Below are 9356 nucleotides of genomic sequence, written 5' to 3' on the forward strand. Positions count from 1 at the left end.
AGGTTAGGACATTATAATTATGCCTTCAGGTTTTTTTGTTATACAAAAATCAGTGCCGCGTGGAAAATGAAAAATTTCCTTGTCGTTCTTCCTCATAAACTGAGAAGAACAACTCTATTTTCCTATTATTGTAATATCTGCCAAAATAATTGACAATTGAATTCCTCGTAAAAGCTGAGTTTGAAATTTTTATCGATGCTTTGTCGCATCTATTACTTTTCTTTGACATCAATTTAAATCGCTTGAAATATGTTGTTATTCCATATGATTTCTCACTCTGGTTGGATACTTGTGTTTTCCCAGTACACTTCATACTATATTTAAATACTGTTTCTCAAAGCCAGATGAACGAAAATCACACTATCACTACTTTTCAGGTATGCGTAAAGATGTTTGTCTGGCTTATAAAGGTTTGGATTCGCATTCTCATATCACCGGTAAATAATTATGAAGGAACTTTTATTCGGGAGAATTACGTTGTTATGGCTCAATGAGGAATAGGATTCTATTACATATACAATTTTTAACTGAAAATCGCCATTTTTGGCTTTTGATAGTATGGCCCTCAGGCGCAGAATTGTTCTTAGGTTAGAATCAGATGTGTTTTTTTATAACTTTTACAGAAATCATTGTATAGGGGTACTAAAGGCTGGTTTTGCTATAAATGGAAATTCAGATTTTATGGGATAGGTTCTGGATCTTGTTGGGAGTCCTTTTCTAATTTTTAAAGTTAAGCTTATGCAACTGATAAAAGTTATTCAAGAAATCGACGAGGTAAATGTGTTACCAGTTGTTCATAAGGTTTTTGGATGTTAGTTGATAAAGTTTAAAGAATTTATATTTTGAATCAAATGATGGGTTGAAAAAAGCTTGTGCAGTTAACCAAAGTTATTCAAAGAATCGATGCGGTGAATTCGTAACTGATTGTTCATTTCGTTTGAGGATGTTAGTTCATGATGTCGAAGCAAGTTTTGAGCATACAAATTAAGGGACTGTGAATGGCTTACAGTGCAGTTTATAAAGAATTTATACGGTGAATTTGCTACAGATTGTAGATAAATCACGATTGCTTATTGCTTTCATTTCACCGTCCTTGGCGTTTGGTTCCTTTTTCAGCTTGGACCAGGGACACCAGCACCACCGCCCACCGCCCTCTGCAGTCGCGGCTCCGAGCACTGCCTCCTGGAATCCGTTTCTCCTGGCCGATGACGTCCATGTCCTACACACACGCTCTCTCTCTCTCTCTCTCACACACACACACACACAAATACACACACACACGCTCATACATACAAGCTTTTACACACATGCACACACGCCTACGTGCATACACACAGGTCTACGCACACACACACACAACTATACACACGTAACCGCCCAGGAGGAGGGTAGGCTTCGGGGGACAGGATCTGTTTCTAGAAGCAATAGCACCCAATGAGTAGGGCTCTGTCGCAACTCGTGATTTCGAAGAACATAATTTGAATTCAAAATTTCGGCATTCAAATTAATTTTGATTTTTTTTTCCGATGCCAGTTGATAGAGTTTAAAGAAGTTGTGTTTGCACAAACTAGGGATGCAGAGGTTCGTAGGGTGCACCTCACCGATGATATCCTTAGACGAAAGTTTGCTTTCAGCGTTTATACCGTAGTTCTTAAAAGTTCCTTTGTCCTGTGCATAGAAGTTATTTGTTGGCTCTGCCAACTGATATAGTGCTTACTGATAATGTTCTTGGATTATTAGTGATTATTTCGGTATTTTGCTTGTGATTCAAGCAGCTGATCAACTTGTGTAATTTTATTTGTTTAAAATGGTAGATCACAAAGTACCCCCCCCCCCAGCTGGAGGACGTACATTTTATAATAGGATATGAGTCACTGGGACATGAACAAACAGAACATTCCATAGTTCCCCGTACTAAATTGTTAAACTACTACAAGTAGTTTAACAATTTGGATAAGACCCCAAAGAAGTTGTTTTTGATCCAGCCAAGAGCAGAGAAACCACTCACCCAGCACCCTCAAAAATCTTGATTTGAAATTGGAGCTTGGGGCACCTTATGTAACCTCGACAGATTTAATGTGCAACAGTCACCATTAGCGAACACAAAGGATATTTGACTGGCTGACATCCAACAGAGACCTTCCAGTTATAAGTCCGACATCTTAACGATCAAGTCACTCTGGGACAAGACCGCTAGAAGTGCAATTCCGGTCGATGTCATCTACGCCCCTGCCGGAATTCGAACCTTGGTCCTTGGCGTGGATGTCTGTTGACCTATGACTGCGCCACTGGGAAGCTTCATGGAGTTGAGTTGAATTTTTATCATAAAGTATGATCATATTGAGAGTTTGTTTGGGAATGGGATAAATAGCTTCCATAGAGACTACAGACAATAATATTTGCTGTCGTAGACTTTCTCAGCTGCCCAGAGAGGAAAATCTGAGTCTGAACACTTCAATCTGTGCCATCGCAGACGATTTTACGGCAATTAGCTCAGTGTGAATTCTTTCCGAATTCGCTCTTAAGAAAGAAAGTGAAGTGAAGAAGTCTCGTCCATTAAGGACATTGTTATCAGCTCTCCTGGGAGGGGAGGCATTCGGAGGTACATTCAGAGAGTTGAACGTCTGTTCCCCCCAGTTATTTAGAGCGTCCCGATGCGTTTCGGAATTGGGGTTAAGGAAAGTGGTTGCGACGAAAGAGAGGAAAAAGTGTTCGATTCTCTGGTGCGTTGAACTTCGCCACTTTTTGTTTCTTTTTATGCTATGCGAGATGAATCCATCACTTTCACGCTTCCATCAAAACAGTTGAGACTCACTCCACAAACAAAAGAAGATCGTTGTGGTATCGTTTCTTCGAAACAGGTTTCACTTTGATTTTCAAGCTTAGTCTTCTCATGGAACCCGCACATCTATTAGGCTTACCTCACAATCTTAGAAAAAATGTGTCTTAAAATTTAGTTTAAGATCAATAAGTTATTAATTGCACTTAAAATAGACACACTTACAAAAAAGTAAAAAGAACTCATTGATTGTTTCTTCTAAATATGTTTCACTTTGGTTTTCAAGCTTTGTCGTCTCATGGAACCCATAGATCTATAAGATTTCCATCACAATTTTAGAAAAAATATGTCCTAAAATTATGATTAAGATGAAGTTCTTCATCTTAAGCATGACTTCTTTTTCATTTAAGTGTTACTTAAAATGAAGACACTTACAGAAACATAAAAACGACTGAGGGATTGTTTGATCTAATAGCTTTCACTTTGGCTTCATGCTTTGTCGTCGTATGGAACCCGTAGATCTATAAGGTTTCCATCAATTTTAGAAAAAATGTGTTTTAAAATTAGGTTTATGGTCAATAAGTTATTAGCACTTATAAAATGAATACATTTACAGAAAAGTAAAAACGACTGAGGAATCGTTTCTTCTTAAACGGTTTTGCCTAAACCTGTGGTTTTAAAACTTTGTCGACTCTTGGAAACATAGAGCTACTGAATAAATAAAATGTGTTGGGATGGGATACTTGCAAAAATTATAGTTCTTACGGTATTCTCGCGAAATAAGTGACTAAGTGTTCTGTAACTTTTGTCACACAAAATGTAAGCTTCAGCTGTCATTTTTCAATATAAATTGAAACATCCATGCATTTAGGGGACCAGCAACAAATTGAAGAAACCAATTTTTTTTTAACCACCCTACATCCTAAATAGCTGGGAATAAACCCTAAATTTTAGACATTAACTGTTGGAAAAATTGTTCTTTCGAACTTCCTTTCTCTGTATTTGGGGATTATGAAGTACTGCTATAACTGGCAGGTTTTGCCAATATGATTTTTCGCAAAACCTAAAAGTGCTCACAAAGTTCCCATGATCGTGCTACTAATAATTCTTTAAAATTAATTCAGTTTTTTGTAATTGCTATTATATCAGCTGGTGTATTATAATCGTAAAAATGATAACGTAAAAAAATAATAATATGATAGTGAATGCCAAAATTTGTCGCTCGCAAATTATATATTTCAATCAGTTTTTGAAAAAATGTTGTAAAATCGTCTGCTGCAAAAAACAACAAGTTTAAATGTCTTTATACAACTATTAAGATAGTACCAGACATATGAGGCAGTGAGAAGCTGAGGGATGCAAGTGGCAAAATTAAAAATTTGGAGATGACCAATACAAATGGTAGGTTAACCTCTCCTCTGTCTTGAGGCAAGATATGGTACTAGTAGCCCTGGTAGTTGCTACTGTACAGCATGGTTTGGAAAAAAAATCAATGAAAGCCTACCTAGGAGCATATCTTTAAACGCATTTTATTCAAAATTTGAAATTGTCCACTTACATCCATTTGCTTCTGCCTGTCTCATGTAGGCATGAGAAATTTACGACATAAAGAGAGAAATTACATCCAGGGTTGGAGTGGGGAAGATTTTATTTTCTTCTATGCGCAATCTTTTTATGTAGCATTTTAAATGCTAAATACTAACTTAAAGCGGCTGCTGTTTAGTTCTTAAAGATACGTTACAGTTGCGATAACATTTGGTACTACATAACATTTCCTTTAATATTATGGTTTGGACAAGAACTAACACGTGATTTCTTTCATTTCGCTTTTGTTTTAGCTGAAAAAAAATCCATTATTTCGCGGTTAGCTTCCTGGCTAGAAATGACTCTTCTAGGTACGTCTATTCTACGTAGGTTTACGCATATTTTTTTAATGATAATTATTGATTCCATCAAAGAAAAATTAATAGACGAATCACGATACGACCTTCCCTTGAATTCGAAACCAGTGAGTTAAAAATGTATTTTGCCGCTATGGCCTCTGCCTAGAATATTACTTCTTTAGCAAACAAAAGTGCTTTCATTCAAATATGCTTTGTGTGTTTTGTGTTCTTTTTAAATAACTGTAAAAAAAAATCTTTATGCTGTAGAGAAGTAAATTAAAAAATAATAAATGAAATAGTTAATTTATTTCTTGGGAAAGGGTCAAAGCCCCTCCCCCTTCCTCCTTAAAATCCGCTGCTGTCTCTTTAAAGTCCAAATCTCTCTAATTTCAGACAAAACCTCAAGAACCCATGATCTCCATTGAAAAACCAAGAAGGGAAAAGCTCAAGCTTTGGCAGCACTAATAACAGAGTTTCACTTTTAACTAACTTGCTACACTGAAAACAGCGAAAGCTCCGGACAGTGACATGTGGGCCCAACCGGCCGTGGCAGTGAAAGCATCCCTCAAATTTGGGACACGACCCAATTTTCCTCCTCATCTTTCTCACGACAACTTTTCCTTCTCCGCCACAGATCCCCCTCTTCGTCTTCACCCCTTGGAGAGTTGATGACAATCCTCCCAGAGATTATAAGCCTCGCATATTCCTCAGGGATACATCCTCCATGGGTTAGATTGGATAACAATCGGGGCCGATCGCATAATCTCGGCACTCGCCGGAGTTTGCATAAGGTTAAGTTGGGCGGTTTTCCTTCAAACCTCATTGTATGGTTACGGTTGGCCACATCGCTTTACCATTTTTTTTTCTCTCTTTTCCTAATTTCATACAGGATTAAGCCGGTTTGCGATTCAGTCCATTGCTTACCTAACGAGAGCCAGTGAGAGTGGATCTATTACGTTGCTTGAACTGATACAAGTAATTAGATAAGCGTTTAAAATTTATGTTCGACTTTGCAGTAATTACAGGTGAAACAAGACGTAGCTCTGCTTTAGTATTTTTGGTCACATTTTACAAGACTGGACTAAAAGCTGGTTAAAACTTTAACTTGTTAAAAGTTTTTACCGGCTGGTTAAAACTTTTTTCACTAAAATATAATTTTTGTTTATTAAGCCGATTTGCGATTCAGTCCATTGCATACCTAACGAGAATCAGTGAGAGTGGATCTATTACGTTGCTCGAACTGACACTAGTAATTAGATTAACGTGGAAAACCAACATTCGAATTTGCAGTAATTATTGGTAAAGCAGGACATAGCTCTGCCTCAGTCTTTTGGGCAACATTTTTCATGGCTGGGCTAAAGTGATGTGTAGATTTTTTTCATTATTTTTGTAATTTTAAGAGAAATCTTCAGCTGGTAGCTGGGCATGATTAACACGTGGTCTTCCGGTGGCGCAATTCTGGGCCTTCAAATTTTACGAACCCATTCCTTCTTTCTTTCGAAGAAATTCTTTCAAATGTGAATTTTTGCAAGTGATGCAGTTTTTTTTATCCGCCCTTGTATATAAATTATATGACATGCTGAGCTCTCATGTAATCACTGCTTTGAGCAATTACGCACAGCAAGCACATGCCAAGGGCGATGGCGCACCACCTCAAATGCGACGAGGCATCTCTCCTAAGAACAAGACACCTCAGATAATGAGGCAAAAATTCCTCAAAAATAACCCCATAAGCATTTTAATGATGATCTGTGCCATGAACCTTCTCTTTTGGCACTCCTGCGTACAGTGAATGCATAAAATTCAGTACATTTATAAATATTATTGTTAAATCCTGATGCTAAATTGTTATCAGATAAATTGCCTCTTTCAGCTGTGGGATATTAACCATTTTCTGAAGGCAATTTTTACTTTTGCATTACAAAATTAATTAATTATTGTACTTACGAAAAAATTTCCAACTCAAATTTCAACCTCGATTTCCATTTCAATCTCCCATGAACCAATTTTGAAGAATTTCTTAGTGATATAAAAATGAAGTAACTCTCATACGAATTATCAGTTTTCACAAGTACAATGTGTGAAAAAAGTAAAAATTGCAAACGTTTTCGAAAATCGGCACTAAAAAATGAATGCCGACAAAATTTTGTTTTGAAACAAAAATATCGAGAAGAAATTGCTCTAGGCGATTGCAAAACAAGCTGGGGTTGTCCACTTATAATGCTAGAACGTTTCCGCAAGCTTTTTGAATACATTCAAAAATCCAGAATGCAATGGAATAACTAACATTATTTACGGCCTCTAACTTCTAGAATTCGTCATTCAAAGTCTTTGTCGCCACGATGCCATACACAGTAGCCCAGTCAATGAAGGTAAAAAAATAGGCTTTGTCGCAACTAATTTAGGGAAAGCTGAATTTTTGCAGGATGATAGCAAATAAAGTATACACTAAAAAAATACAAAGTCCCGACCCCTACCCCTCTTGCTTTCTCCCCCACCCCCCTCCGAAGCATTGCAAGAGCAGTACTATGATTATACGTTTTTCGTGTCGCAACTAATTAGGGGAAAGCTGAATTTTGGCAGGATGTTTTTACATAAGGTATACACTAAAAAGCCACAAAGTCCCGACCCCCACCCCTTTTGCTTCCCCCCCACTCCCTCCGAAACATTGCAAGAGCAGTACTATGACTATACGCTTTTCGTGTCGCAACTAATTAGGGGAAAGCTGAATTTTGGCAGGATGTTAGTTCATAAAGTACACACTAAAAAGCCACAAAGTCCCGAACCCCCACCCCTCTTGATTTCCCCCCACCCCCTGCAAAACATTGCAATAGCAGTACTATGATTATACGCTTTTTGTGTCGCAACTAATTAGGGCAAAGCTGAATTATGGCAGGACGTTAGTAAATAAAGAAAACACTAAAAAAAATAAAAAGTCCCGACCCCTATCTCTCTTGCTTCCCCCCCCCTCTCCGAAACACTTAGATCATCAAGAGCAGTACTATGATTATTCGCTTTTCGTTTCGCAGCTAATTAAGAGAAAGCTGAGTTTTTGCACTATGTTAGTAAACAAAGTGTACATTAAAACCTAGACAGTCCTGACCCCAACCCCTCTTGCTGCTCCTCCCCCTCCTTCCGACACATTGCACACTGATCAGTTCAGTACTATGATTATACGCGTACAGCTTGACAATTTATGATGTTACCGGGGTGTTCCTTTTTTTTTATTTCACTCCTCACAATATTATAAACCAGTGGTGCCCAACCTAAGGCTCAGGTGCTGTATCCCGCCCGCGAAGCTGATCCGTGTTGCCCGTTGTTTTCTGAAATGTTACAACTCGAAGAGCACGATTAATGACAATGTTACAAATTGTTAGCCAAATATTTAGAAATTGGTTTCTGAAAACATCGTTGGGGATCACTGTTATACACAAATTCTGAAACATGCACTTTTTATGTAGAGGGATCAGTTTCACCATTTTACCAACTTAATCATACGCAGAAATCTCACAACAAAAACCAAAAAGTAACTTCAACAAATTAATAGCTTTTGATCATTACGCTTTGGAAAGAAATGTTTGAACAAAATTTATAGATAATAATATGATAATAGTCATTTTCTTGAAATGGATCAACAATGTAATGACGTTCACTTGAAGTTTTTACTACCATAATGCAATTATTTTTTACAAAAGTTTATAATTCGTTTGTGTCGGTGATAGTCTACAAAAAATGTTAATGCTTGACTAACTATTTAAGCTTTAAATAAATCAGGAATAGTATATATTTGAACTGATATTTTTCTCGCAGTGGATATTATTAACGTTTAATATTATTTTTGGTTTTTACTTTTAAGTCTTATATAAGGGGCAATCTTCTAATGTTTCGTTGGTTTGGTCCGAAATATTGTTACAGTGCATTCCACTACAGTGTCCACACATAGACGTGCAATCGAACCTAGCTTTACGACAGATACAGTTTGAAACACATAATATTTTCAATTGCAAGATACTAATTGGAGAAGTTCACTTGAAGCAGAGGTAATCTTCATGAACGAAGGAATCAGTCTGTTGCATGAAGTATAATGCCAACCCCACTTTTCTGGGGGAAGTTAAAACCCAACCAAGTTTGAATCTGGTGTTGACCCTAAAAACTCTGGTGGAAGCCTTAAAAAGATGTTGACGAGTGACGTCTGAAGTTGGTGGACATTTTTGTGGTTACTTGCTTTTCGCAAACCTTTATTCAAACTTGGTTAGGTTTTAAACTTTCAGCAAAAGAATGGGTTTGAAAATATATTTCATGCAACAGACTGATTCCTAAGATCATGACAATAACCTCTCTGCTTCAAGTGAAATTCTCCTTCTAATATCTTGCAACTGTAAAACATTGTGTTACAAACTGTAGCTGTCGTAAAATTGGGTTCGATTGTACGTCTATGTTTGGACACTGTAGTGGAATGCATTGTAGCAATATTTCAGACCAAGCCAACAAACTGTTAAATGACCCCTTATAACAGAAAAATTGTAGTTATAATAACTTGATGTCTTTTTTTTTTTCAATGCAACCTGTTTTTCAGAAACCAGTTGCTACATAATCCTCGAGTTTTAACATTTCGCAAAACAACGGTTCACACTGATCAGTTTCATGAGCCGGATGTGACCCGTGGGACGTAGGTTGGGCACCACTAGTTTATA

The sequence above is a fragment of the Uloborus diversus genome, chromosome 9 (assembly GCF_026930045.1).
Source record: "Uloborus diversus isolate 005 chromosome 9, Udiv.v.3.1, whole genome shotgun sequence".
Taxonomy (NCBI): Eukaryota; Metazoa; Arthropoda; class Arachnida; order Araneae; family Uloboridae; genus Uloborus; species Uloborus diversus.